At 39.7% G+C, this 27,301-nt stretch overlaps 1 protein-coding gene across 3 annotated transcripts in view; it reads right to left on the bottom strand.

The window, feature by feature from the left end:
- The window catches only part of ROBO1 (roundabout guidance receptor 1), a 1,035,646-nt gene that overhangs the window by 701,762 nt on the left and 306,583 nt on the right, over positions 1–27,301 (bottom strand). The window lies entirely within an intron of this gene.

The following is a 27,301-nucleotide window of genomic DNA, read 5'->3' as shown; positions in this document are numbered from 1 at the left end:
TTGGTGGTAAGAATCTCTGTCCAGAAAGAATTGGCATGTCTTTATTCCTGGAGTGAGAAACCTCAGGCCTAGGAGTTGGATGCAGACCCTGCTTGCCTGGATCCAGCCCCTGAGGCTCAGGGCCCCACCTAGCACTGGGGAGCCTGTGCTGCTGCCCCATCATGGGACTGGAGCATACAAAATCTACTAAGCTGGACCCCCTTAGGATCTGGTGTGTGAGGGGAACATGGGAAGCATGCAGCCCCCAACCAATTTGTGTGTGTGTCAGCAGCCCTCAGCACAAAAATGGTTCCCTTCCCCTGCTTTATGCTGTCCAGACTCTGAGGGGCAAAGATAAACATAAGCAAGAGAACCTCATGCCATTTGGCAAGGGTCAAGCCTAAAGGACATAGAGAGCTGCTTATATTAACTTTTAAAATCTAAGCCTATAACTCAAGTATGTGTATGTTTCCTGTTTTAGCCTTGTAAATAATGAATTTCTTCTCAGTTAATAAACCTCTAGATTGTTACAAGAATGATTACAGGTATGTCTTTGGTGTGAGATTTGAGTAAAATTGATGTGGGGTAAGTGATGTGGAGTAACTGACGTGGAGTTATTTGCATTTTATTTTGATTTTTGGTGTAAAATGATTATCTACCACATAGTCTAGTTTTCCCTATTGGCAAGATATACTGGAATGTCCAAGGGGACTGACTTGTTGGTAAGACTATTACTGTGATTTAGTTCACTCTTCTTCCTGGGTTGATGAAATCTAATTATAGAAAGTACAAGTTTGAGGTTTTTGCCCAGTTTTTTGACAGTCTGCCCTGACATTGGCACTCACGGTTGTGAGCCACTCCAGACAATGTGAAAGAGCTCATCTAATTTTTTCCTGTCCACAGAAGTGACAACTCCTAGCATATTCAGAGGCTTGACAGTTCCAGCTGCAAAAATAAACTGCTCAAAGCTCTTAGCCAGCATTATTCCATATTTCTGAGAAATGCAAAACTATGGGTTTTATTCATGATATTGTTTTATCGAAGTCAACTTGCATTTACTGTAACAAACCCACTGTGAGCCATCACAAACAATCATCAGCATTATTTATTCCAGATGTTTTACTTTAGTGAGGTAATAATGAAACATTATTGTTTTTATACCCTGAGCAATCTGCAAGAAATTTAAAAAATAAACAACTTTTCTGAAGCATTTGTTCCCTTAAGAACACAAAAATGGACATCCTGGGCTACACCAATGGCTCATAGAATCATAGGACTGGAAGGGACCTTGAGAGGTCATCGAGTCCAGCCCCCCGCCCTCAAGGCAGGACCAAGCTCCGTCTGTACCATCCCTGACAGATGTCTATCTAACCTGTTCTTAAATATCTCCAGAGAGGGAGATTCCACCACCTCCCTTGGCAATTTATTCCAATATTTGACCACCCTGACAGTTAGGAATTTTTTCCTAATGTTCAGTCTAAACCTCCCTTGCTGCACTTTAAGCCCATTACTCCTTGTCCTGTCCTCAGAAACCAAGAGGAACAAATTTTCTCCTTCCTCCTTGTGACACCCTTTTAGATATTTGAAAACCGCTATCATGTCCCCCCTTAATCTTCTTTTTTCCAAACTAAACAAGCCCAGTTCATGAAGCCTGGCTTCATAGGTCATGTTCTCTAGACCTTTAATCATTCTTGTCGCTCTTCTCTGTGCCCTTTCCAATTTCTCCACATCTTTCTTGAAATGTGGCGCCCAGAACTGGACACAGTACTCCAGCTGAGGCCTAACTAGTGCAGAGTAGAGCGGCAGAATGACTTCACGTGTTTTGCTTACAACACACCTGTTGATACAACCTAGAATCATATTTGCTTTTTTTGCAACAGCATCACACTGTTGACACATATTCAACTTGTGGTCCACTATGACCCCTAGATCCCTTTCTGCCATGCTCCTTCCTAGACAGTCGCTTCCCATCTTGTATGTATGGAACTGATTGTTCCTTCCTAAGTGGAGCACTTTGCATTTCTCTTTATTAAACTTCATCCTGTTTACCTCTGACCATTTCTCTAACTTGCTAAGGTCATTTTGAATTATGTCCCTATCCTCCAAAGAAGTTGCAACCCCACCCAGTTTGGTATCAAATGCAAACTTAATAAGCGTACTCTCTATCCCAATATCTACATCATTGATGAAGATATTGAACAGTACAGGTCCCAAAACAGACCCTTGCGGAACTCCACTTGTTATCCCTTTCCTGCATCTATCCTAGTATCCTGTTTCTGACAGTGGCCAGCTTCATGCTTCCAAAACAATTAATAGAAGAATAGGTTCATTTTGACACTTCAATCTAGGACAGTTTCTCAGATGTGTCAGCTAAAAAGAATGCTTAGATATGGGAATCTCCCCCAGATCTTCCACAGTGAAGACCAATGCAAAGAATTCATCTACCTTCCCCACAATGGCCTTCTCCTCCTTGAGTGCTCCTTTGGTATTTTAATCCTCAACTAGCCCCACTGGTTGTTTGGCAGGCTTCTGGTGAACTTTTTTTTAGATTTTATTTTGCTGTTAGTTTTCATGTGCTTAGCTAGCTGCCCTTCAAATTCTTTCATGTTCTGGCTTATTGTACTTTTACATTTGAGTTGCCAGAGGTTATGCTTCTTTCTAATTTCCTCACTAAGGCTATATCTACACCACAGAGTTTTTCCACCATGTCCAGAGAATGCGTCTGCTCTTCCAAAAATTTTTTTTGGAAGAGCAGACACACTCTTTCGGAAGCCCATCTGCAGTTTGCAATTTGCGTACCTTTTTCCGAAAAAACCCAGCAGTGTTCACATAGTCTAACATTTGACTTTCAATTTTTAAAGGATACCCTTTTGTCTATAATTACTTCTTTTAATCTATTGTTTAGCAATGACAGCATTTTTGCTGGTCCTGCTACCGTGTTTTCTTATATGTAGTAAACATTTAGTTTGAACCTCTATTATGGTGTTTTAAGATACCTGCAAAATGTATTAAGGTTATTTCACTCTCATGACTGTTCCTTTTAATTAGTACATAAGTAGCTTCCTCATTTTTGTGTAGTTCTCTTTTTTGAACTTAAATGTTATTATGGGCTTCTTTGCCATTTCCCCCCTCCCTCCAATGATGTTAAATTTAATGACATTGTCGCTATTACCAGCTATATTCACCTCTTGGACCACATCTTGTGTGTCACTTAGAATTTAATTAAGAATTGCCTTGTGAGACGCATGACAAGCTGTTCCAAGAAGCAATTATTTATGGTGTTAAAATATTTCTTTCTGCATTCCTTCCTGATGTACCCAATTAATATGAGGATCATTGAAATCCCCAGTTTTTATTCTGTAGACTCTCTAATATCCCTGAGCATTTCACAAACACTGTCACCATCCTGGACAGATGGTCAGTAGTATATACCTTCTTCTGTACTCTTATAATGCCAGCAGTTTCTATCCATTTCTATCCATTCAGATTGCATGGTGCTGTTTAATTCATTTCAGAATTCATTAAACATTATTCTCTTTTTTATATACAGTGCCACTCCCCCTGTGTTTGGCTGGCCTTGCTGAGTAAGGGAAACAGTGCTTGGGGAACAGTAAAGGGAACAGTAAAGCGGAGTGGGGGGAGGGGGAAGAGATGAAAACTGCCGACTCATCCCCTGGAAATGCAGGGATTGAAGAGGGGCAGAGCTGTGCTTTGAACTCTTGATTAAATCCATGTCAAATGTCTCCTGTCCTTCTTTCGGCATAGCTGTCTAGCATAATGTACAAAAGTTTCAGAGGGGTAGCCGACTTAGTCTGTAACTGGAAAAAGTTAAAAAACAACGAATAGTAACATAATGTAGTCTGTCATTCCAACAGGTTTGCCTCTGCAATGGATAATGAGGTGCACAGCCAAAATATTTTTTTTTGTTATTTTATAAATGAGCAGCAAATGTGCAAAAATATTTTTATGATGAAGTTCAATAGATGCCATACTGCTGACAGGTGCTGTTCTGCAGCTGTATGTTCAATTACAGATGCAACGATGTGTCAAATGCTATGGTCTTGACATTTTTACATTAATATTAACAATCCCTCAGTATCCAGACAATACTTTTAGCATTTTAACTATAGAACTTTCAGATTATTAAAGATTGTCAGTACAATCTTTCCCGTATCTGTCCAGCAATACTAATGACCAGAATTGCTAACATTCAATAGTTGTCAGTAGCCTAAGTCCAGCTCCTAATGGACAAGTGGACACATCACAAAAACCAATACTACCCCTTATTATTTGAAGGTGAAACTATGAATAAAATTTTGTCCCTCATTCCTTAAATATCGCAAACTGCTCTCCAACATAATCACCTCATTAGGATTTTTTATAGGGCCAGTCAACTGATACTTTGGGCTCTTCCAAACTCAGTTCATCATTTTAAAAGTGATGCTAGGACTCATGAGGCCACCACCAGCCTCCTGTGCTGGAAAAGTACAGCTGTGCTGCTTCTGCTGACATCTAAACACAATTATCAAGGGATAATGTTGCAAGCAACCTAGTATTTCAGAGGCTACTAGACCATCAGTCCCTGGGGACTGTGTGCACATTCTATTATACTTTAGATTCTTTTTCTCTATAATTGCCTTCAGTATTTATCTATAGAATTTGGGATTGCCAATAACATGAATACAATTAGCATACCGAATGTGCTAAAATATCCATCCTTCCCCTATGTTCCATCAAACTTATGGAGACTTAAGGTATTTGTCAGGCAAGTACAATATAAATCTTTTGTAAAATCTGTGTTAAGAGAATCTTGAGGATGCCTGCTTAAGCACTTCAAAATCAGGGAACAACAAAGTGAAAGAAGAGAAACTTAGAGTATGGCCATCCCATGGTGCACAGTTCCATTTCTGCAAAGGCGCTGAAAGGAAAGACTTCAGACTCCAAGACTCTCTGCCCATCATCAACCAATTCATTTATAAAAAAAAATATCTAATCAGCAAAAAGTGAAAACAAGCTGCCTGCCTGAACATGAAGGACCTCATTCTAAATTTCTGCATTCACATACTTAAACTCCAGATTTGCTCTGAATCATCCAACCAAACCCTTGCTCTGCCTCTTGCTCTCCCACTAGTCCCCAGTTAGTTTAGGGCTATTTTAGGAGATGTGTTTAAACTTGTGCATCTTAAGTGTCATAAATACAGTCATGGGGAAAACAATAACTTTCCCGTTCATAGGATTATGGTCAAGTCCTTCAAACACTACTTGGTGTAGTGATTATACTATGAATAGCCCTACTGAAATCAAAGGGACTATTTGCACTAAAATGAAATAGTGCATGAGCAATATTTATAAGACTGAATGCTTAGGGTCAAGTTCTCCGCTGCACAAGTGGAGAGACTTTCAACAAACTGACTCTCTCTGAATCGACCCTGAAGGCTGGTCTATTTTGTACCAATGAACATACCCAGCCATGGAGAGGCAAAACACAATCCCTTCTTGGTCTCTTGCCTTCCCCATCTCCTTTGACCAGAAATATGGTTAGGGAGATGTAGGAGTCAACTAAGGACAGCAGGACTATCCCTTACCACAGGAATCCCTAGCATGGGATTTGCTAATCGTATCCACTCCCTTTACATCAACTGAGCAGAGCAATGGGAACTGAACTGACTAGAGAATCTATCATCTAGTGTATATGATCAAGAGAGGATGCTTATACAACATCTAAGTGTTCTTTATAGAGACTGGAAGCTATATGTTAATTCTGGACAACCAGGACGCTTGGCAACGTGAAGATGCAGCTACGGAAGTTCATACGTGGTATTTCATAATTGCTGGGCATATTCTCTCACCTGCTTTGCTATTAACCTGAAATCCCCACAATATTCCATAGTGAAACTGAATGATAAGAGAAGCAAACAGGGAATTAAAAGAACTATTAAAAAAATCATTTTTAAAAATAACTAACATCTTAACTTCAGCTAACATATTGCTATTCATAGTGACCGCAATGCATGTAATGCCTGACAACTAAAGGGAATTTAAAAAAAATCCAAAGTAAGTGAAATCAGAGCTCTTAAAATCAGGTATTTAATTTCTCCCCATTATTATTGCCCCAAATCTCTCTTTTATTCAATCCAGGTCTTCTGCATACTTCTCATTCCATACTCAAATTCTCTCTATGATTCTTATACGTCTACACTGTAGCCTACTTCCAGAAAAGCTTATGCAAATGAAGCATGGTATGGAATATTGTGCTTCATTTGCATATTTAATTAGCAGCCGCTTTTGTGAAAGGGGCTATTAGGCAAAAAGGAGCTGTGTAGATGGCTCCTTTTTGCACAAAAAACCCCTCTTGCTCAAGAGCCATTCTTCCTCAGAAAAGGAAGAATTTCTTTTTCATTCTTCCACCTCTTTTGAGGAAGAACAGCTCTTGCGCAAGAGCGGGTTTTGCACAAAAAGGAGACGTCCACACAGGTCCTTTTTGTGCAAAAGCCTCCTGCACAAAAGCAGCTGCTAATTAATTATACAAATGAAGCACGGTGATATTCCACACGGTGATATTCATTTGCATAAGCTTTTCCAGAAGAAGGCTACAGTGTAGCTGTAATCTTAGTCTCCAGAATGGCCCCATCCTAATGGTTTTCATCTCTCACCTTCCACTGGCTCAATAAAATGCAGGTTTGGAATAATCTAATCTCTGAAGTTTAAAAGTGTACAAACCTTACATAAAACGTAGCAAAGACCTGGTCTAGATGCATGAATTACGGTTTAGTTGGATTTGTTTGCCAGTGAGTTAAAATATCCGATTTAACTTCAACACATCAAAGCATACAACAATTTCCTGAATACATTTTCAATAACTATTTGTTGGCTTAATCTGATCACCACCAAACAACAGACAACAAGAGCTCCTGTGGTGCCCCCTCTCAGGAGTTTGGAGTGTAAGTCAAGGGCACCTACACTGCGTGCCAACCACTGACTACTTTGCTCCCTTTCAGGGGCGGCATATGAACCTAGGCAAACTAGGCAGTTGCCTAGGGCGCTGCCAGCCCGGGCGCCCGATGCTGATGTCACGGGGCGCCGGGGCACCCTGTGTTTATGTCACTGCCATTGACAGCTGTGCAGGCCAATCACGCCTTCCGCCTAGAGCGCCAGCTGCTGCAGCCGGCCTTGAACCACTCCTGCTCTCTTTTTTTAAGTGTCATTTCTAGCCTGTGAAGGCATTGTAGGTGTGGTGATAGTTGCAGGTGGCTCCAGAGTAGATCTTTAACTCCTTTCTTTCTGGGGGCGAGGTTTGTATATCATATCACAGTTCCTCGGAGCCAAACTCAGCACAACACATTAAAAACAAACAAAACCGCCCTCCAGAGAGATGCACAATTTTCACAAAATCAGTACAGATATCCCCCATCTTCTACACAGCTACCCTATCATAGGTATCATGTGCTATATACTCACATTCTACATTCTAGAATTCAGTGGGATTCAGATGCTGATACATGATTATCTTTTATCTTCCCTTGAATCAAATAAACTGACACAAGAAAACTCACACATCTTAGTGTGGTGCTACTGCTTCCCTCTTACTAGCTTCTTCATTTTCCCTTATGACACTTAACACTTTAGCATTCCTTCTGCCTGAAAAGTAGGCTGAGAGGCCAATACTTTGGTTTGTTACCGACACTTTTCATTCTTAGGCATGCAATACAATCATGCTCTTATGACACTATTGCTCTGACAAGTTAGTAGTTAAGCTGATTTTCACCACCTGAGTATCTGGTCCGTTGCAGTGCTGCTGATGGGAGTGCAGTGCTACCCTCAGCTTGACGTAGATTCCATTTTATCCAGAGTTTACAGTTCTGTTCAATAGCTTTCAGCATGCTCACTATTCAAATTATTCCAATGCCAGTGTAGTCCATTCCCATTTATTTTAGTAGTGTTAGTTACAATATTTTGCGCATTTGTTCACTTGCCAAGAAAAGCAAAATAAATTCTGCACTAGAAAAAGTTATCGTTAGATAACGGTCCCCATCACTCGACTCAGCACTTGACTTGACTTTCTTTGATTACAAAAGCAGTTCAACAGGGAAATATGCAAAGATCTGTCAAAATATTTTAAATGGCTATCTAGACCAGATGCCTCTTTTTGTGCACTAAAACTGTATTAATATTCCTATCGAAGACTATCTTACACTAATTTCTCACAACAGATGAACCCTGTATACTACATGTATCCAAACCAAAACACTGTCAGGCAGCCTAACATGAGCCTTTCATATTGGTACATAAACACTGTGATCATTCTAATGATTTAAGCCTAAAAACTTTCATAGCTTATTACTAATAACTATTAAAAAAATAAAGAAAAAACGAATTCAGGACTGGATGACCATGTGAATTCTACCTAAATTCTATAGCACACAATAGCACGAATCTTAAAAGGCTACAGATTGTTCCAGATTAGTACACACAATAAGGCTGTGTCTACACTGGCATGATTTTGCGCAAAAGCAATCGCTTTTGCGCAAAAACATGCTACCTGTCTACACTGGTGGGGAGTTCTTGTGCAAGAACACTGACATTCTAATGTGTGAAATCAGTGCTTCCTGCGCAAGAACTATGATGCTTCCACTCAGGAAAAAGCCGTCTTGTGCAACTGTTATTGCGCAATAAGCCAGTGTAGACAGGCAACATAAATTTCTTGCTCAAGAAAGCCCGATGGCTAAAATGGCCATCGGAGCTTTCTTGCACAAGAGAGCGTCTACACTGGCATGGATGCTTTTGCGCAAAAACACATGCCAGTGTAGACATTCTCTTGCGCAAATACTTTAATGCAAAAAATCTTGCGTTAAAAGTATTTGTGCAAAATCTTGCCAATGTAGACCTAACATTCTTTTTCTTCTAACCCAGTTTCCATTCCTATAAATCTAAACAACAGCAGAATTCTAGAATCAACAATAGGATTCTAGAAGACCTTTTATTTTAAACATCTAAAAAACGGAGCTGTTTAAACAGAAGACCAGTATAAAATGAAATGTATACTGCAACTTTATAAACTGCATTAAATAAATAATTAATTAATTGAGCGCATTAAATCTTATGTACATGAATTTGAACAACCCTCAAATTCAAACTCACATTCTGTGCAAGCACGTTTTGCAAATTAGGCAGAATGTCTTGTCATCTGTGAAGCATGAAGAGTCAATTTCAAAGCCCTGGGATAACAATTGCTAGCGACATTCATGCAGATGCTTGAATGCCCTGGATCGAAGTTGAAACATTTTCTCATTCTAAGCTTTTATATTCATAAAGTTGTTTTATAGTCATTAAAATTCAAGTTCTGGGACTGAAGAAAAACTTTCTTTGAGTATTTAAGAGTGTCCTGAGTAATATAAACTTTCTTGATGCTTTTATCATGTCATTCATCCGGGAATCCCAAAGTGCTTCACAAATATTCATTAAGTAAACCTCACATTACTCTTTTTAATCTGATCTCTTAACTCTCTTAACTTTCGAGTGGATTGGGCCCAAATAAGAATATATGATGTACTGAATCTTTATAGCAAAATTAGAAACATATGAAAAAAATTAGTAGGCATGTATACATAATGCAGAACAAGTATACAATATATGTCACTATTAAAGGTTGTTTGATAAACCTTGCACACAGAGGAACAGTGGAATCCTCTAGTTTGCACACTGAACTTAAGCATTTCCTGCCTTATGTTACTCAATCATACAACCTTAGCAACAAATTTAAATGACTTAACCATGGAGCAATAATTAACACAGCAACTTTTTTGTTGTATTTTGATAATTGTTAAGTGCAATGCATCAAAGAGTCATATTGCAGATAAGAACACCATACTTAAGATCTTCATTTTTATTATAATATAGAAGAAAAACTATATTTTAATACTACACAATGTTCAAGTTCTCAGAATCTAATTTGGAAAACATGTGCAGTCACTCATATGGCCCTGTCTTCATTCATTCATAGGAGAGAGTTGGACCTTGTGGTTCAATACTACTCCAAGGGTGTAATAAACCTCTAAGGTGAATGTCCACAGCAGTCTAACATTGTGAACAAAATCAGGATTATAGGCTCTGCAGGAGTCAAGTCAGGGAAACACAAGGTCACATAGACTACACAGCTGAAGCTGGGGTAAAAGGAATTTTTGATGAACAGAGCCATATTGTAACAATATGGTATCACTTGTAGCAGCTGTATGAGCTATTCCTCGCCTCCCTGGTTTATCCGTCCACTAAGGCAAACTAATCCTAAGAGTGATATAAAACACATTGCATAAAACTTTAGAAGCTGACTGTCATTGGTAAGATTTGACCTAGCTGATTCCTAACAAAACAACTTCCTACCCCACTGTTATACCAGTGAAAATGGAGCAGTTAACTGCTGTTTTTAATATGTAGGCAAAGTCAGCTGCTGCAACAACATGTAACCAATTTGTGAGACTTTGCCAGATATTCTCTTAGCCCAGGGCACACTGATGACAAAGCATGACAGAATGTGCCTCTCAGAAAAAAATACAGGCAAAATACAATATGGTTCATTTCAAAACACTGTACAATGCTGCTTTTATTTTGTGTGTGCCTGATAACCCTCACTGAATTCCAAGACTAATCTGTCTAAATCTAACCCAGTTGTGGGATTTAGAAAGCATCTATTGATCTGTCTCCTGATTTCAGTGGGACCAATGGCTTCCATGGGGCCCAGAGCAAGTATGTGGGGTGGCTGCCTCTCACCCCCTGTACGGGGTGTGGCTTGGGGCAAAGGTGGCAGAGCCGAGGTAGCCAGCTTCTCCTTCCCCAGCACTCAGAGCTGTGCGGAGCACCTGGCGCAATTCCTGAGGTCCGGGGTTCCAGCCACCATCTCTGCTTCAGTAGCAACCGAAGCAGCCAGGAGCCCGGAGCCCCTTTGATTTGCTGGGCCCCGGGGCAAGTGTCCCCTCTGCTTTTCCCCCATTGGTGGGCCTGCCTGGTTTTGTTACTAATAACAAAACAAAAATCATGTAAAGTACAGAACCTGTATACAACAGTAAATGTACACCTCCTATGTAATATCATATATATAGTAGCCCAGTGTCTGTGAGTCTGTAACACTGAAATGCTGGCTGTTCCCTCTGGGAGGCGCTGTAGCCTGAAATGCTGGCTGTTCCCTCTGGGTGGCCCCTGCTGCATGGGGAGTGCAGGGCCCAAGCAGTCGCTTGCTCCCCCGCAGCGGCCCAGCTAAGCGGCGCAGAAGTCAGCCGAGCGCCACGGTGGGAGGCGAAGGGGGGCGGGGCGGTGACATGCGGCGTGACAGCGGCTCCAGGCCCTGCCCATGAACATCACAGTCCCACCCCCCTTCGCCTCCCGCTGTGGTGCTCAGCCAGGCCACCGCATGGGAGCAAGTGGCGCAAGCGACCCCTCATGCAGCATGGGGAGTGTGGCGCCCAAACAGCCATTTGGGCTCTGCGGTCCCCCAAGTGAGAGGCAGGAGGGGGAGGAGAAGAGAAAGAGAGTGACAGAGAGAGAGGCAGAAGGCGGAGAAGAGCTGAGAGAGAGAGAGGAGAAGGCAGTAGGAGGAGAGAGAGAGAAAGAGAGAGAGAAATACAGAGCGAGAGACCGAAGGCTCAGGAGAGAAGAGTGAGATAGAAAGGGAATAGGACGTGGAGGAGAGACCCAGAAATCCTGTCTTATGATGGGCTATTGGCTAGTACTAGAAGATTTGCCCAGCATTGCTAGCGTACTTAACTCAAATAAGTTTTATTTTCTTCATTTAAATAATTGTTCTGGGATGGGGATGGGGATGAAGGGTTCTATGTGCAGGCTGCCCTGGGGAAGGAAGACAACCCCACTTTTCTCTCACCACCTCAACTTGGGGCCGGGTGAGAAATGCCTGTCCATGTTTGCTGCAGCAAGCACAGCCTTCTCCTCTCTCTCTGTCTCCAACAGACACACAAATTGAAAATCTCTCTGAAATACATAGTAAATATCTGTCCTTTTTTCCACCTCTGCCTTCTTCTGGCCCAATGAAGTTGGTTAGTGCTAAGCCCCATCTCTTGCCCCTTGCTTCCCCTCTGTGGCCATTCTATAGCATAACTGTCCCTCTTACCAGACACCCTCCTTTTCATTTTCCCTTTCCTGAATTCCAGGCACATCTCATTGACCTGCCAAAACCAAACCCTTACCTTGCTTTATGTTATAATAAGAGGAAGCTGTATACCAAATTTGGTAGTCCTATCTCTTACCATTTAGGAGGAGTTCTTGAACAAACAGACTCGCCGATGGATACACAGACAGACCGATACACATTTTAAAAATACCTACTATGATAGAATCATCTGAGATTTCTCTGAAGGCAACATGATATAAAGGGCTGATCAGAGAGTCACTAGCCAGGAGCCCTTGAGTTCTAATCTCAGTTCTCCCACTGCCTCCCTGGGCCATGTCTTCCATACTCTTTGTCTAGTCTCAATTGTAAAACAAGGTGCATAGTGGTGTAGTGATAGTTAACTAATTGTTGTTTCTTAACATTTTGAATGTTGTATATGTAATGTACTATATCAATGTTAAATTATATGATTTATAGTTGCTGGGCTGGTAAGCATTAGGAAAACAAAGGAAATAATGTCCATGTGCAATGTCACCTCTGAAATTTTGGTTCCAGGAACAAACCCTACACATCTTCTTGCATCACCACATTAGAATGTGTGCAGTGCTCGTTCTTCCAGCTAATAAGGGAGTGATAAAGAAAAGTTAGAAAGGAAAAACTGTTCTGTTCTCACCATACAAAAAGATGGAGCATGTAAAGCTTGGAGGCAGTTTGTGGGTGTCTCTAGACTAGCAAGATTTTGTGTAAAAGTGGCTGCTTTTGTGCAAAAACTTGCCAGCTGTCTACACGGGCTGCTTGAATTTGCGCAAGAACACTGACGTTCTAATGTAAGAATTCAGTGCTTCTTGTGCAAATACTTTGATGCTCCTGCTCAGGGATAAGCCCTCTTACACAAGAGGCACCTTAATTTTTTGCGCAATAAAGCCTGATGGCTAAAATGGCCATCGGAGCTTTCTTGCGCAAAAGCGCGTCTATACTGGGCACAGATGCTTTTGCGCAAAATCAAGCATCCATGCCAATCTAGATGCTCTTTTGCAGAAATACTTTTAACGGAAAAACTTTTCTGTTAAAAGTATTTCTGCAAAATCATGCCAGTCTAGTCACACCCTGTATGTATATGCCATGCAAGCAGGGGAACCAACAGCCTCTCTGGACTCCTGGGCAAAGTAGCAGGGTGTATGTGTGGCGGTTTCATTTTCCCTGCAGGGCTGGGACCTTGGGCAGAATGTGTGGGGTTGGGGCAGTGTATCCTTAACATCTCCTGGGCTATGGTGTGGCCCCTTCCCCCCTGCCCTTAGAGCTGTGAAAATCTCACTGCACTGTGCTCTGGAAATTTAAAGATACCACCTTCTCCCCCCTTCATTGGCAGGCTTGTGCTTGTGTGTGTTAAAGACTGAGAGCTCAGACATGTCTCTGTGTTACTGAGAGAGGAGACAGAGATGGAGACTTCTCTGGATGAATGCAACCAAAGGGGATTTTGTTTATCTGGAAGCAGCTTTGATATAGCGTATCTACATCAATCTGAAGAACATGCATATCAAAAGCTTGAGCTTGGATAATAAGGTTAAACTCTAGGCCTAACATTTTCACACTTTTTTAAAGGCTTACAATCTGGGTGGTATGCAAACTTTGCCAAAGTTTTGCTTTGGCATCTGAATAATCATTTTCATATTTCTCTAAGAATTCACATCAAAAGAGTTTCTGAAATACTGCAGACACTTCTGGGAGACTGACAAAACTGGCTGCAATCCCTGCATCCACCAACACAATGGTGTCATTGCTTCTTGTTCCATTATTTCCATATTATCTACTTGGCTCTTATGTACCCAGACTATCAAGTGTCCAATTAATGCTTAAAGGTGATGCATATAAAATGCAAACTAAAATGTTTACAGTCACTAAAAGAATACATTAATGTCATAATGTTATATGAAACTAAGCAGGCTTTACTAAATTGCCAGAACAGTGCTACGCACCATGCGACTTTTATATCAAATATTGGTTGTAAAATCATTAGTAGATGACATGTAAAACCATAATATTCCCAGTGATCTTTGAAAGAGAGAGAGGCTTAGCGAGACTTTTTTAGTAAGAGCATACAGCCACTAGTAGTTACTAGAACTACAGTTATGAGAACATACAAAAAATCACTTTAATTTGGTGCCTAAATGTTTATAAAATAGTACATGTTAAAGTGATCAAGACTTGATTGAGACAAAAACACTATCTTTGAACATTGTTATGGATAGCTGATGTTTCGGGAGAAAAAGTTTACTTATGTAAAAGGATACTGAAATACTTAAAACATTCATTTTAGAATAGCATAGGGTATGTCTACACTACCCTCCTATTTCTAAATAGGAGGGTAGTGTAGACGTACCCTTAGTCATTACAATCACAGCTGCTATCACACTTAGTCTCCATCATATCCACGAGGAGTAACGGTAGTTCGAACTAGGAAGCCTAGTTCGAACTATCTAGTTCGTGCCGCGTGTAGCCGCACGGCACGGGGTTCGAACCAGCCGGGATTTAAAAATGGCAGCGCCCGGCTTATGCAAATGAAGCCCGGGAAATTCAAATCCCGGGCTTCATTTGCAAGTGTGGTATGCCTACATTACCCTCTTATTTCGAAATAGGAGGGTAGTGTAGACATACCCTTAGTCATTACAATCACAGCAGCTATCACACTTAGTCTCCATCATATACTGGGCAGATATGGATGATATTATTTAAGGCAATATTTAAAATATCAACTGTAAAACTAAGCAAAATGTCCTGTAATCTATGCAGATTTATTCCTATTTTTACATACTGGCTTCTCCTTACATAAACAGTAGTCTTTGTTCATTAGCAATGCACAGACCACATCTGTTTCTCATTAAATACCTTTTTTTGTAGTACATTATGTTCCAGTCAGAAAAGTCTCCGCATTAAAAATCAGCTGCATAACTACACATTTATGTAAATTTTCTGGGACACCTTGACTTTGATCCAGCACTGTTAATAAGAAACATCAGTAGCTAGAATACAGTTTTTCCTTTCTGACACCTTTGTATTCAGAGTTCACATTGCTCCTCAAAGTGCTTTGGGAATGATATCAAAGGGACTCCATGACCATGAGGTTTAGTCATCTCTTTACTGATTGCCAGACCAAGACTTGGCAGACACACTGGAAGCAGATCAAGGATGACAAAATGACCAAGAAGAGAAAGTCCTCCAAAAATACTATTTTTGAGGGAGGGTGGATGGTTTGATTATTTTTCTTGCTGAGGCCAGGTAAGAAAAAAAGGGGGGAGATTGGTTCTCAGCAAAACCCACATCCAAATGCACATGATAACAGAGGAAATATTCCACACTCCAGAGCCTGGAAATCCAGTGCATGGAATATGCTGAATCTACAGAAGGCCCTATGAAGCTGATGCAAAGATTTGCAACAGGGGGAGCATGGTTAATTCATATCACCGTACCCTGCAGCTATACAAAATAAAGGCTCCTGAAGATTGGCCACATCTCTGTTAAATGTATTAGTGAGTGAGTCTTCACACTGAGGTTTACTACATTGTAAATCCACTTTCTATTTTCCAGAGCATTAATTATTCTAATCTCAAGAAATCCCTGGTGTGTCATAGGTATTAAACTATAAGGTATGGGGCTCTTAAATGAAGTATTATATTTGGTAAAAGTTTTCCAGATTGTTATAGCCCTTATTCATTCATGTAGGGAAGCAGCAGGGATTAAGGCCTCCTGCTTACTTTCCCGTACTGCTCAGATTTTGACTGACCGCAACATGAGTTTAGGCATCTCTTTCCCCACTACTCCCCCTTCTAATCAAGTGAGCAGAGAGATGCAAGGACTGGAAGGGGGATAAGCCCCAGTCCCCACAGAACCCGGACTGTGCACAGTGTAAATTCTGCGACAAGACTGAGAATAATGTATTCCCTCTCTGGAGGAAGAAAGAAGCTGGGGAAAAACTGTGCTTCTGTTCCAAGCATTAGTCCCTGGTCTTCTCCTAGGTCCTAAGACAAAGTAGTTATGTAGCACTGTGGGCTCAGAACAGATTACAAAGTTATAGACTTTCTAGAGGTTAGTAGCTGTGGTGTTCATTTTTTAAAATAAAAAACATGATACATTATATCTGTTATCAGCAGGGTTCAGATTTTGTTTTGTGGAATTTTGCATGAATTCTTTCAGATCACAAAAATGATACTCTATCAAGTTATTCATTAAGTTATCATATGCCGGTCCTTTTTGTCTGTTTAGAAAATAATTTTGATTTCTGCAAATGCATATATTATATGTAATTCTCCACAATATTCAGCTAAAGTATTCACTACTTATTTTTGGATCTATGATTTGTTACACAAGTCACATTATTGTTTCTACTGCCTAATTGGATGACAAACTTTTTGAAAGGGGGAACAAACTACAAATTGTGAGCATTTGTATTTATGGGTATTCATTCATAAAATAGCTATTTTACTCAACAGTTATCTGACCAAAACAACTCTTTGAATTTGTTTTTCAAAAAACAAGTAAAAAATGCATTAGCGTTACCAGATCTAACAGTCATTTAGAAAAAAATAATGGTCACAAACATTATTTGGCAGCTTTAAACTAGCAGCCGTTGTGATCTAAACCTTCCTCTAATTTTGAAAATCCATCACAGGCAAAAAAAAAAAAAAAAAAAAGAGGAATCTTGTTGATTCCAATGTTGCCAACTTGTGCAATTTTAATACAAAAGCTGGCTATATTTGGTGTGCTTTGAAAAGCCAGGCTCTTGCAGTCAGATAATTATAGAAACTCAGATTGCACTTAAGAAGAGGTAAAATTCTAGTCTTCATGATAGAGTACAGCTTGAAAGCATGACCCCTGTTGTTTCAAAAACAAAAAACAAAATTCCCCAACATTTATTTATCTCAAAATCTAATTTTGTGACTGGATTCATGACTTTTTAAAAGCTTGGTGTTTACAATACTGTGAATAACTTCAGAAAGCCTACCACACAGCCCTCAATGTAATGTACATTGTTTCAAGAACAGGATCAAAATTAAGTTAAATTAAAACATGTATCTGGTTCTAAAAGAGGATTAAAATAATGTGAAAATAGAAATCTGCTGCCTCAAAAAATTAAAAAACTAATAACCTGACACAGTACTCTTTATGTACGCATGCCATCTTAAATTGGACATTAGTTGTTCCTACAGATTGAACCTCTCTAGTCTGGCATCCTTAGGACCTGACCAGTGTGGAACCAGAAAATTTGCCTGAACAGGAGGTCAATATTGTCTAGTAGCATTACCAACACTTCCACTACTTACTGAACTCTTAGAAGATACTTAGGGGTAAATTAGAGCTAAATAACAGGCTAAAACACTGAGATCCAGGATTGGTGGCTGTAAACAAACTTTATGGGACTACAGAAAACTTGGTCACACCCATGATAAGTGGGCATCTGGCTAACTAAAATCATGCCAGACCAGAGAGTGCTGGACTACAGAAGTGCAACTTGTTCTAGCATCTAATTTTGCCATGAACACCACTAGGAGTGGTGGGCCATCCAGCCACTCAGTCCACTGCCACTGGGAGTTTCCTGCGTTTCCCTGGCTGGGGCCACCACCAGCCCCATTGCCAGGGCTAGTCCTGCTCCTGCCAGGGCTTCCCCAGGGCTACCTGGCTACTGCCTGGCCCTGCTGCTACAAGGGGGTCCCCAGGCTGGGAAGGGAGTTCCCAATTGCTTTGTGGCCTGTAAAGAATGACAACCTGAGTGCACAGATTTTGCACTGAATTGAGGAGAATAAATGCTCCTCCTCAATACAGAAGCTTGGAAGGGGACACATGCATAACAAGTCATGGCTGCAAGTACAGCCCATGGCCTTGCAATACCAGATACATGTGGATTTTGTGATTCACAGATTTTTCAGTCGGGTCATCTTACAAAAGTATACTCTTCTATGTCCTCAGAGAGAGGGAGACAGACAGATTGGAGGTAGGGGGAAGAGGAAGATACTATGAAACATTGCTCAATGGTACTTAGAAAAAAATCCACAATCCACTCACAGTATCTCTGTACTTCCTTGCCATCTACATATAGCATAATTATGGTTGCTGCATTGTTTCTGAGGTATTTTACAAGCAAGCAGAGAACTTCACATTAAATGCCCTGCCCAAATGCAGATCTTTTAGATGAATAAAGGCACATGCTCTACTTCTCAGCAAGTATATATGGGCTTTGCTGTTTTACAAAGTTTGATTCTTTTGTAAATACAGGTTGCACCTATAAATCTGGGATTCTCTGCTTCAGCAACATCCATGGTCCATCAGAGAGTCCCAGCACGGTGCACGAGGTGGGGGCCTGGAAGTGAGTGCATGGCTCAGCTGGGCTGCGACTGGGGGGGCAGGGCAGAGATGAAAGAGGGGGTTGAAATGACCTCCCCTGATCCAGAAAAATCCCTCTTCTGGGACCAGACAGGTCCCAAAGGTGCTGGCGCAGGGAGGTCCACAACCGATACATAACCAGACTCAGTATATAGAGAAAAGCCACCATATTTGGTCCCTCCATAAACACAGCAGTTCTCTGGCACAGAATTCAGGACCTTTTAAAAAAATAGATGTCTTTGTTTAAAGGAATATACTAAATGTCAGGGGTGGCCTTTAACCAAACTTTTGAACCATGTAGTTTACATAATCAAAAAAGGGTAGGAAGCTCACACATTTTGGTGATTGTATGCCAGCATGGGCATTGAAATCATACAGTGAGTGATGGTGCTTCATTTTTGGGGATGGATGATGAAGGAAGAAGACAATAGTTTCTTGGTTTCTGAGGACAGGACAAGGAGTAATGGGCTTAAAGTGCAGCAGGAGAGGTTTAGATTGGACATTAGGAAAAAATTCCTAACTGTCAGGGTGGTCAAATATTGGAATAAATTGCCAAGGGAGGAGGTGGAATCTCCCTCTCTGGAGATATTTAAGAACAGGTTAGATAGACATCTGTCAGGGATGGTGTAGATGGAGCTTGGTCCTGCCTTGAGGGCGGGGGGCTGGACTTGATGACCTCTTGAGGTCCCTTCCAGTCCTATTATTCTCTGATTCTATGATTCTATGAATAGGGGAAAGGAAATGAGCATGATTGAAAGGGGTCCATATCCCCAGTTAAGTCCGTAGTCAGGCAAACCTTTGCTACATAGAGGTAGAAGGAGAAAGGGAATTGGCAAACCTGGTCTATTCCCCCTAGATTCCCTGAAAAGGTGTAGTTACGAGGCTCTGCCTCCTTTCCTCTGGCTGCTGAGTAGGGAAACAATAGGAGAACAATTCTTCATGTGGACAGTCAAATGCATGCAAATATCCTGAGCTGCTTCCTGTACCATCTGCTAAAGCAAGGATTTGGTAAATTTTTCCTTAAGTGTAGTTAAATTTGACTCTAGGGTTTGGAGAGTTTGGCTTCCATAGGATTCCATCTCTTCCTGCATATTCCATGTTGGTTAATGTTCCATTACCAGGTGTATTTGAAGAAAGAGCAGAATTAAAAGCTGGTACCAGGCCAATGCCTGCCTGTCGTGCTTGCCTGTCAGTGCCTGCACCTTCAAATATTCAAAAATCATGAGATTCTTTAAAAAAAAATTGTCCTCTCATTTCTCAGTCTGGAGGGTGTACACAGGGCCCCGTATCCAAGAACTTCTCCAGAATCATGAGTTTTAGAAACTTACATATAAAGCTCTGATTTTCACAAAGCCACTAGTCTCCAGGAGCTACATATTATGAGATTTATGTTGAAAGTTGGCAAAGCTGCGTTTGGTGGAGAATCATTGCAAAGCTTCATGGCAAAGACACATTTTCATCATATTTTGTTTATTTGAAATGGACAGAGATTTTATTGAATAGGATTGGTCCCAACCAGACTGAGAACAAAAGGAACATTGTATTAAAATAATGAAATTTAGGAAAGTAAAATGGATCATAAGCTGATTATAAGCTTATGTGAAACTGACTGACTCATTTCCATTGTAAATACCGAGTGACATATAAACACCAAATATTATAAACAGAATGTATTTTAATACAATTTTAAATATATTAAGTTACCTATTGTGTTCCCACTGAAGTCAGCATCAAAATACCGTCTGACTTTGATAGGCTTACTAGTTGACTATAATGTATTATCAATAGTGATATAAAGAGTGGTTTTTCAAAAATGTGTTTTAGATGCACAATATTATTTGATTCACTGATTTTAATATCACCCTTGGTTTTTATTATAGTCTAGGCTGCTTACATTTAGACAAGAACACATCAGTTAAAGCAATCAAACCCTCCAGCTGAGTGGGAATTGGCTCCAAAGGGAAATACAGTTCCCCTCATCTTAAGAAACCATATGTTTCTACTCCTCCTTACAACAGGCCTTTTCAAAGATGCATTTTTTCCATTCTCTTGGATAATCAAATCGCAAACCATACAGTAACTTGCAATGTTATGCTGTTGAATTTGCTTTAAATGGCTACAACATGGAGATAACTCAATACAAATGATAATTGGATGGTGTGTTAGCAGAATCAGGGGATTGTCAATTAATGGAAGTTGTGCATGTGATCTGAAAATCAACTTCCTTAAATATACTCACAAATAAATTATACATTAAAAAGAGTAAAACTCCTTTTAATAGCTGGGGAACCCCATCTCTAATTAAATTTAGGTAATACGTACAATCTATCTATTGCTAACATTCTACAATGGGGAAGCACCTACTGATCAATGTTATTAACTAACAGCAATAGATCATTAGATAAACCCATGACGTAAAACCTCAGGGCAATATTGGTGGCTGTAATGTGCCTTGAAAAACTGGGGTAATTACATGCAATAACCTAGTATGACCATTTTCAGGCTTGTGACTAACTGCCTAAATATACAGAAGGTTGTTGATGCATCATTGGCAATATAATCTTTGGGTAGCCAAAAAGCTTTGAACAGGGTAGTGTGGTGCTGCATGCTATTAACAATGCTTGATTCTCTGAGTCTTAGCTATATATTGTAGGTTTCATATGGCAGTGCAGACTCTTCAAGTAACCAAAAATCTGACTATACAGGACTGCCAGCATTATTCCTACAGCAGTAGTCTTAAGTCCAGGAATATTGCATAGTATTAAGGCAAATGGTGATTTCCACAATCTTGATTATAGCTTGTACTATACATTAAAGAGCTTTGAATTCCTTTTATCCATATCAGAAAGCTTTAATATAATGAATCATTCCTCCCTTCCACATCACTGCCTCTGAAAAGGTATTTTTCCTCCGCTAGGCTTTTCCAGGCCTCAATAGAAATTTGAGTGGGTTTTTTTTTTTTTTGGTTTCCTAAAAGTGCCTGCTACATTAAATCACATATAATTGAATGGGTCTAAGAAATGAATTCATGCCTAATTTTCACAAACATAAGTTAGAAATTAAACAACTGTCCTCTCCTTTTATTTTTCTCTTATTTTCATTGTCCCTACCACAGAAAGAATAGAGGTTTCAAAGGAATACAGGTTAAACTGTCTAAATCCAGGATTCTCTGGTCTGGCAACATCCATGGTCCAGAAGATCTAGGGATGTTGCTGGACCAAAGAGCCCTGGAGCAATGCAAGGGCTGAGGAGCCCCGGCTGGGCCAGGCAGCATCTGGGGAATCCCCGACTGCAGCTGGGCTGCCTGCAGCTCTGGCCAGCAACCTTGAGAAATCCCCAGAGGCAGCAGGGTTGGGATGACCAGGCAGCCTCCACTGGGGAACCCCCAGAGGCAGTAGAGTCTCTGGTGGGAACCCCAGAGAACACTCTGTGGCAGTGGTCTGACAGCGGCCAAGTGGTCCCCACCAGGAACCCTGGGAGACCCTGGGGGAGCAGACGGGCAGCAGGATGGGGAGGCATGGTGGGCAGCTTTAGTGGGGCCAGTGACAGGGCAGGGAGCTGCAGTAACAGGAGCCCACAAGGGGAGCACTGATCTCTCCTGGTCTGGCAAACTCTCTGGACAAGGACAGCTCAGGTCCTGAGGGTGCCAGACCAGGGAGGTTCAACCTGTATTAGAAAATCTACTGTAGGGAACAATATTTTTACTGGAATAAGGATGAACTATATTATTTTATGTTATCTAATAGGTCTTTCCCAGCTGTCATACCGAGACAAAGAAAGAGAGAGAGCATGTGCTCCAGCAAATGGGAGAATGAATTGCAATAATTCCTTTCTTTCCTTTCCTAGTCCCATGTATTTCATAGATGTTAGCTCTATCACTGCTGGCCTTCATTTTTGTTTTCTTTTATATGTTTTTTTTGCAAAGATAGAACTTCTCAAATGTCTATCTTCTATTTTTGTCCTCTTTGAAAAATGTATTTGTGGATTGCATATGTTATTGCAGATTGCACTCCTTTGATCCAGATGGGTATCATAACAATATATTTTTGCTATCTTTCAGAATGCCTGAAGATTTATTCCTTTAGCCAAACCTTGAAATATGAAGTACCAAACGAAACAAAAAAACAAAAACAAAAAAGCAAACAAATGATGCATTGTAATGAAATAGTTGCCATGTATAATTATCTGTTTAATATTTTCCTCTGTTTGGGGCTGTTATCCAGTCTTCTCGTTATGTCTTAATGATCTAGGTCTTTTCCATTTCTAAAAATTGTATAAACTTCTACTGAGAACTACATTAAAAGTTGCCAAATTATTACAGGTTAGGACCTATTCCCATAACTGATTACTGCATGTGGATTCCTATGCCCATGTGGGATTCCTTGACTGTGATCCCTATGACACTGTTAAATCCTACTGAAGTATGTGGGGCTTGGCTCTACACGGGCACAAAGTGTCTGCAGGAATTGGACCACAGGAAAGAATTCCTACTTCCTATCTCATTGGGTACACCAGACAATGTTTAATATTCTGAATGTTTTCTAAAGCCAGTTCTTCTGAATCTTCATGAATGATGTATAGTCAGCAAAAGAGACAAAGGAAAGGGATAGTCAGACAATTCAGTTTCCAGCTATGATTCCTTAACTGCCTGTTTTGCTGCATCTGAAATCTGCACTATTAGTGTTCATTTCATGGAAATGTATCAATAACCCAGTCAAGGTTAACAAGGCTAAGTGACAATATGCTTTACTCAATAATACCCAAACCAGAAAGTTACTGTATATTATAAACTCTCTTGTGAGCTTTGTAATCTTTCACTCCCTTTCTACATTGAACCAAACCTTTTGGGTTGCATTATTGTTTTTATGATTCTTGCTTTTCCTTTCTTGCTCTATGCCTTCATTTCCTTTTTTTCAAAATTCATATACACAGTGAATGAAAACTGGAATGGACAGTAGCATAATTCATAATGAATGACACAGATATAGCCTTATACTCCCAGTATACAAGCAATGAACAAGGAGTAATGTGGAAAAATATTATGATCTCATGTAATGAAATACTATATTGTACATATGCATTTCACGAGGTTGGCAACCTTAACTTTGTCATCTCCTGACTTTTGACTGCTTCACTGTGGATCGCTAATTTTCTTTTAATGTATTTTTAATGTTATGACCAAATGAACATCACCAAATTCAACTATTGGCCAGGCAGCAGTGTAACCCTCTGTACTGAATAATTATGTATAAAACATGCTGTAGCTATGCTTACCCCTTTTTCAAGATAATCATTCAACAGTCCAGATGTACCCTGGATAATGTCACAATGTGTGATCCTTGAAGCTCAATCTCTTGCCATATTACATGTATAACCTTTCTATATCATACAGTGTAAAACAGGACTGTTTCAGAATCTGCTTATGTTCTCTCACATCATCATTATTCAGGCATGAAGAAACAGCACTGCCACTGAATTTTCCTAAGCTATCCTTGTATGTGCAATACCAGTAAAATGCTAGGAGACTTAACATTCCATTGTAACAGTCAGTGCACATGTGCAAAGTACACTTTTAAATCCTTATCATTTTGACAAAAGATGATCACTTTTCACCTGATGATTGAAAGGCACATCTGCCACCACGCAACAATATCCCTTTGAAATGTAACAATATCCCTTTGAAACTTTCTGACATTTTCCACTACCGCCACAGAGCTATTTAAATTAAAAAAGGTTACAAGTTTCAACTTTATACAACATTCACTCCTAAATTAAGAACAAACTTGCAAAGTTTCAGCCACCACAATAAAAGACTGACAAAGATATAAGTAACTAACGATTCCCTGATAAAGCCTCTTCACAGTCTCAAATATTGTCACTACACACCCCATCTATAACAATCTCATAGTATTAGTACAAAAGTTTGTCTCAGTGCTCCTCACATTATCTCAACACAATGCTTTTTCAATTTCATTGCAAAGGAGTTTAGTCAGCATTGGGAATCCTTTTTTTATTGTTATGAGCATAAACTTTATAAGTTGTACAAAAGAAGAGTTCACGATATATTTGACATTAGCTTTGATGGGAAATGAATGCCAAAAAAAATAATTGGAACAGAGCATGCATAGATCTGAGAATACACACCAACAAATTATCATTTGGATATGTTTTCTCCTAGGTTTATTTTAAAGGATGGAATACTTTTCTTTCTAGCAACAATGGAGTATGGGCAAGTGCACCTCACTTCATCTTCTATTCCCTCCATAGGGTTGCCAGATGATTTCAACAAAAATACTGGACACACTTGACATTACATCATAACCTACATTACATCTTATTTAGAAAATACCGGACGTTTACATTTTCTCATTTATATTTTCTCAATTTCTTTCCCAAACTGAAAACTCAAACACTGGACTGTCTGGTTTAAAACCAGACACCTGGCAACCCTATTTGTGATTAAATTATGCATTTGTTCCCCAAACCACCAGTTTATGATTTCACCAGTTTGGCAATCAAGTACAGAAAGAAAACTATGGAAAAATACATCTTCTCCTGAGCTATCAGGAATATAATAATCAAGAAACGATGCCTCTCGTGTAACCCAATGGAATAATTGGCCTATAGAAGCTGCTTCTCTTGGTATGATTATTACATTAAGAAAATCATATTTTCACTACCCTTTAGAGGGTAAAGAAGCTGTAGATAGTCTTTTTTCTGCTCCTGAACCTTCTGATGTGGAGGTGGAGGACTTCCTAAATCCATAGATTCTAAGGCTTCAAGGGACCATTATTATAATCTAGAATGATTTCCATTATAACACAGGCCAAATGTCTCCCAAAAAATTCCTATGGCAGATCTTTTAGAAAAAACACCCAGTCTTGATTTAAAAATTGTCAATGTTCTGAAGTATAATTACTCTCACTGTTAAAAATGTATGCATAAAGTCCAGTCTGAACTTGTCTAGCTTCAACTTCCAGCCATTGGATAATATTACATCTTTCTCTGTTAGACTTAAGAGCACCATATTATATATTTGTTCCTTATGTGGATACTCACAGACTGTAACCAAATCCCCTTTTCTCTCTTCTTTGTTAAGCTGAGCTTTCTAATCATTTAATCAGTAACATGGCTCCTCTCTTAACACTTTCTAATGTATTAATATCCTTCTTGAATTGTTGGCACCAGAACTAGACACAGTATTTCAGCAGTGCCCATGCTTATGTCAAATAGAGAAGTACAATGATGATCTTCCTCTTGAGAGTCCCTTTTTGCGCATCCCAGGACCGCATTAGCTCTTTTGGCCATATCATCACTCATGTTCATCCACCACAACCCACAAATATTTTCCATTCACTGGTTCCCAGAATAGAGCCCCCTGGCCTATAAGAATGGATTACAATCTTTGTTCTCAGGAGGATACATTCTCCTATGCTGAGACTATATAATTTGTTTTTTTCAAAATACAGAAAAACAAATTTATTGCACACTTCTGCATTTTTCTTATTATTGATAAGGCTACAATTTCCACCTAGAATTGGGAAAATGGCCTTGATAGGATTATTTTAGCTCCTAATAGGTATTAAAAACTTCTTCTTATGATCTTCACTTTGCTAACCATAGATTTCTCCTTGTGTCCCTTGGCTTCCCTTATACATTTTCTACAATTCTAAATTTCTGATTTAAATTCATTATTATCAACTTAATTTTTCTTCTAGTTTTTATATTATTTATTTATTTATCTTTATTATTTTCTATAGTTACTTTCAGTTCCCCTTGTAACCAGCACAAATTTCCCCTGATGGTGAGACTTTGATTTGGGAAAATGAGTGAGGTTTTCTTAAATGATTCCTCAATTTTTTTTTCATACTTTTCTGATTAAATTCTTCCTCCCAGCTGATTTGGCTCATAATTGCTTTCAGTTTTGTGAAATTGGCCTTGCTGGAGAACTAAGTACATTTATTACTAGTCTGAACCTTATTCAGCTTTATATAAACAAGTAGTCCTGTGGCACCTTAGAGAATAACAAAAATATATATAACATCATGCGCTTTTGGGGGCAAAACCTACTTCTTCATCATCTCCTTGAGTTCTTCAGGGCTGGGGGACCAATAGGAATAAAGTTATGAGGTGTTTATCACCCACCGGGAGTCAGCCATTCTCTTCCCTATCAGTGCCTTCTGTCTGTCCAACACAATGAACTGTTTCACAGTGTGGAGGAGGCACATGGGAGAAGGAGAAGATTGGGGATGGAGTGTACTCTAGGAACAAGTTGGGTGGAAAGAGGCTGAATGGGGGTGGGGTATAGGTCTGAGTGGGCAGGGCCAGATTATGACATTCTGAGACCCTGTACTGTGTCAAGTTTGAGAGGCCCCACAACATAAACATGTATTATTTTCACAGAAAGGACATTGAATATATAAAGAGGAAAGCTTTCTATCTCCATATGAGCAAAGGCAAAGTCGTAAAAATTGAGTAATACTACGTTCATCTAATGGTAATGAAACATTTTTTTCAAGAAACAAAATTTCAGATAAAAATCCTATAATGGATGCACCTGAAACCAATTTGAAGAAAAGAGCAGTCATATATGAAAGTATTGCAATTTTTTAAAAACTTTTGGTTGACTTAGATGAAAATAAAAAATAAATAAAACTAAAACATGTCTTACAATATGCCTGTTTGCATTATAAGATATCTTCACATTACCATATTTTCACCTATGAAAAAAGTATGTATATATCCAATAACACAAAAACTGTTACAGTTCCACAGACCAGCTTACTTAATGGAATCAGTACAACCTGCAGTATGTCTATTTGCACATCACAT

This window comes from Pelodiscus sinensis, chromosome 1 (genome assembly GCF_049634645.1).
Source record: "Pelodiscus sinensis isolate JC-2024 chromosome 1, ASM4963464v1, whole genome shotgun sequence".
In the NCBI taxonomy this organism is placed as follows: domain Eukaryota; kingdom Metazoa; phylum Chordata; order Testudines; family Trionychidae; genus Pelodiscus; species Pelodiscus sinensis.
Note: the sequence above shows the minus strand (reverse complement) of the source record. Positions and strands in the feature narration are given on the sequence as shown.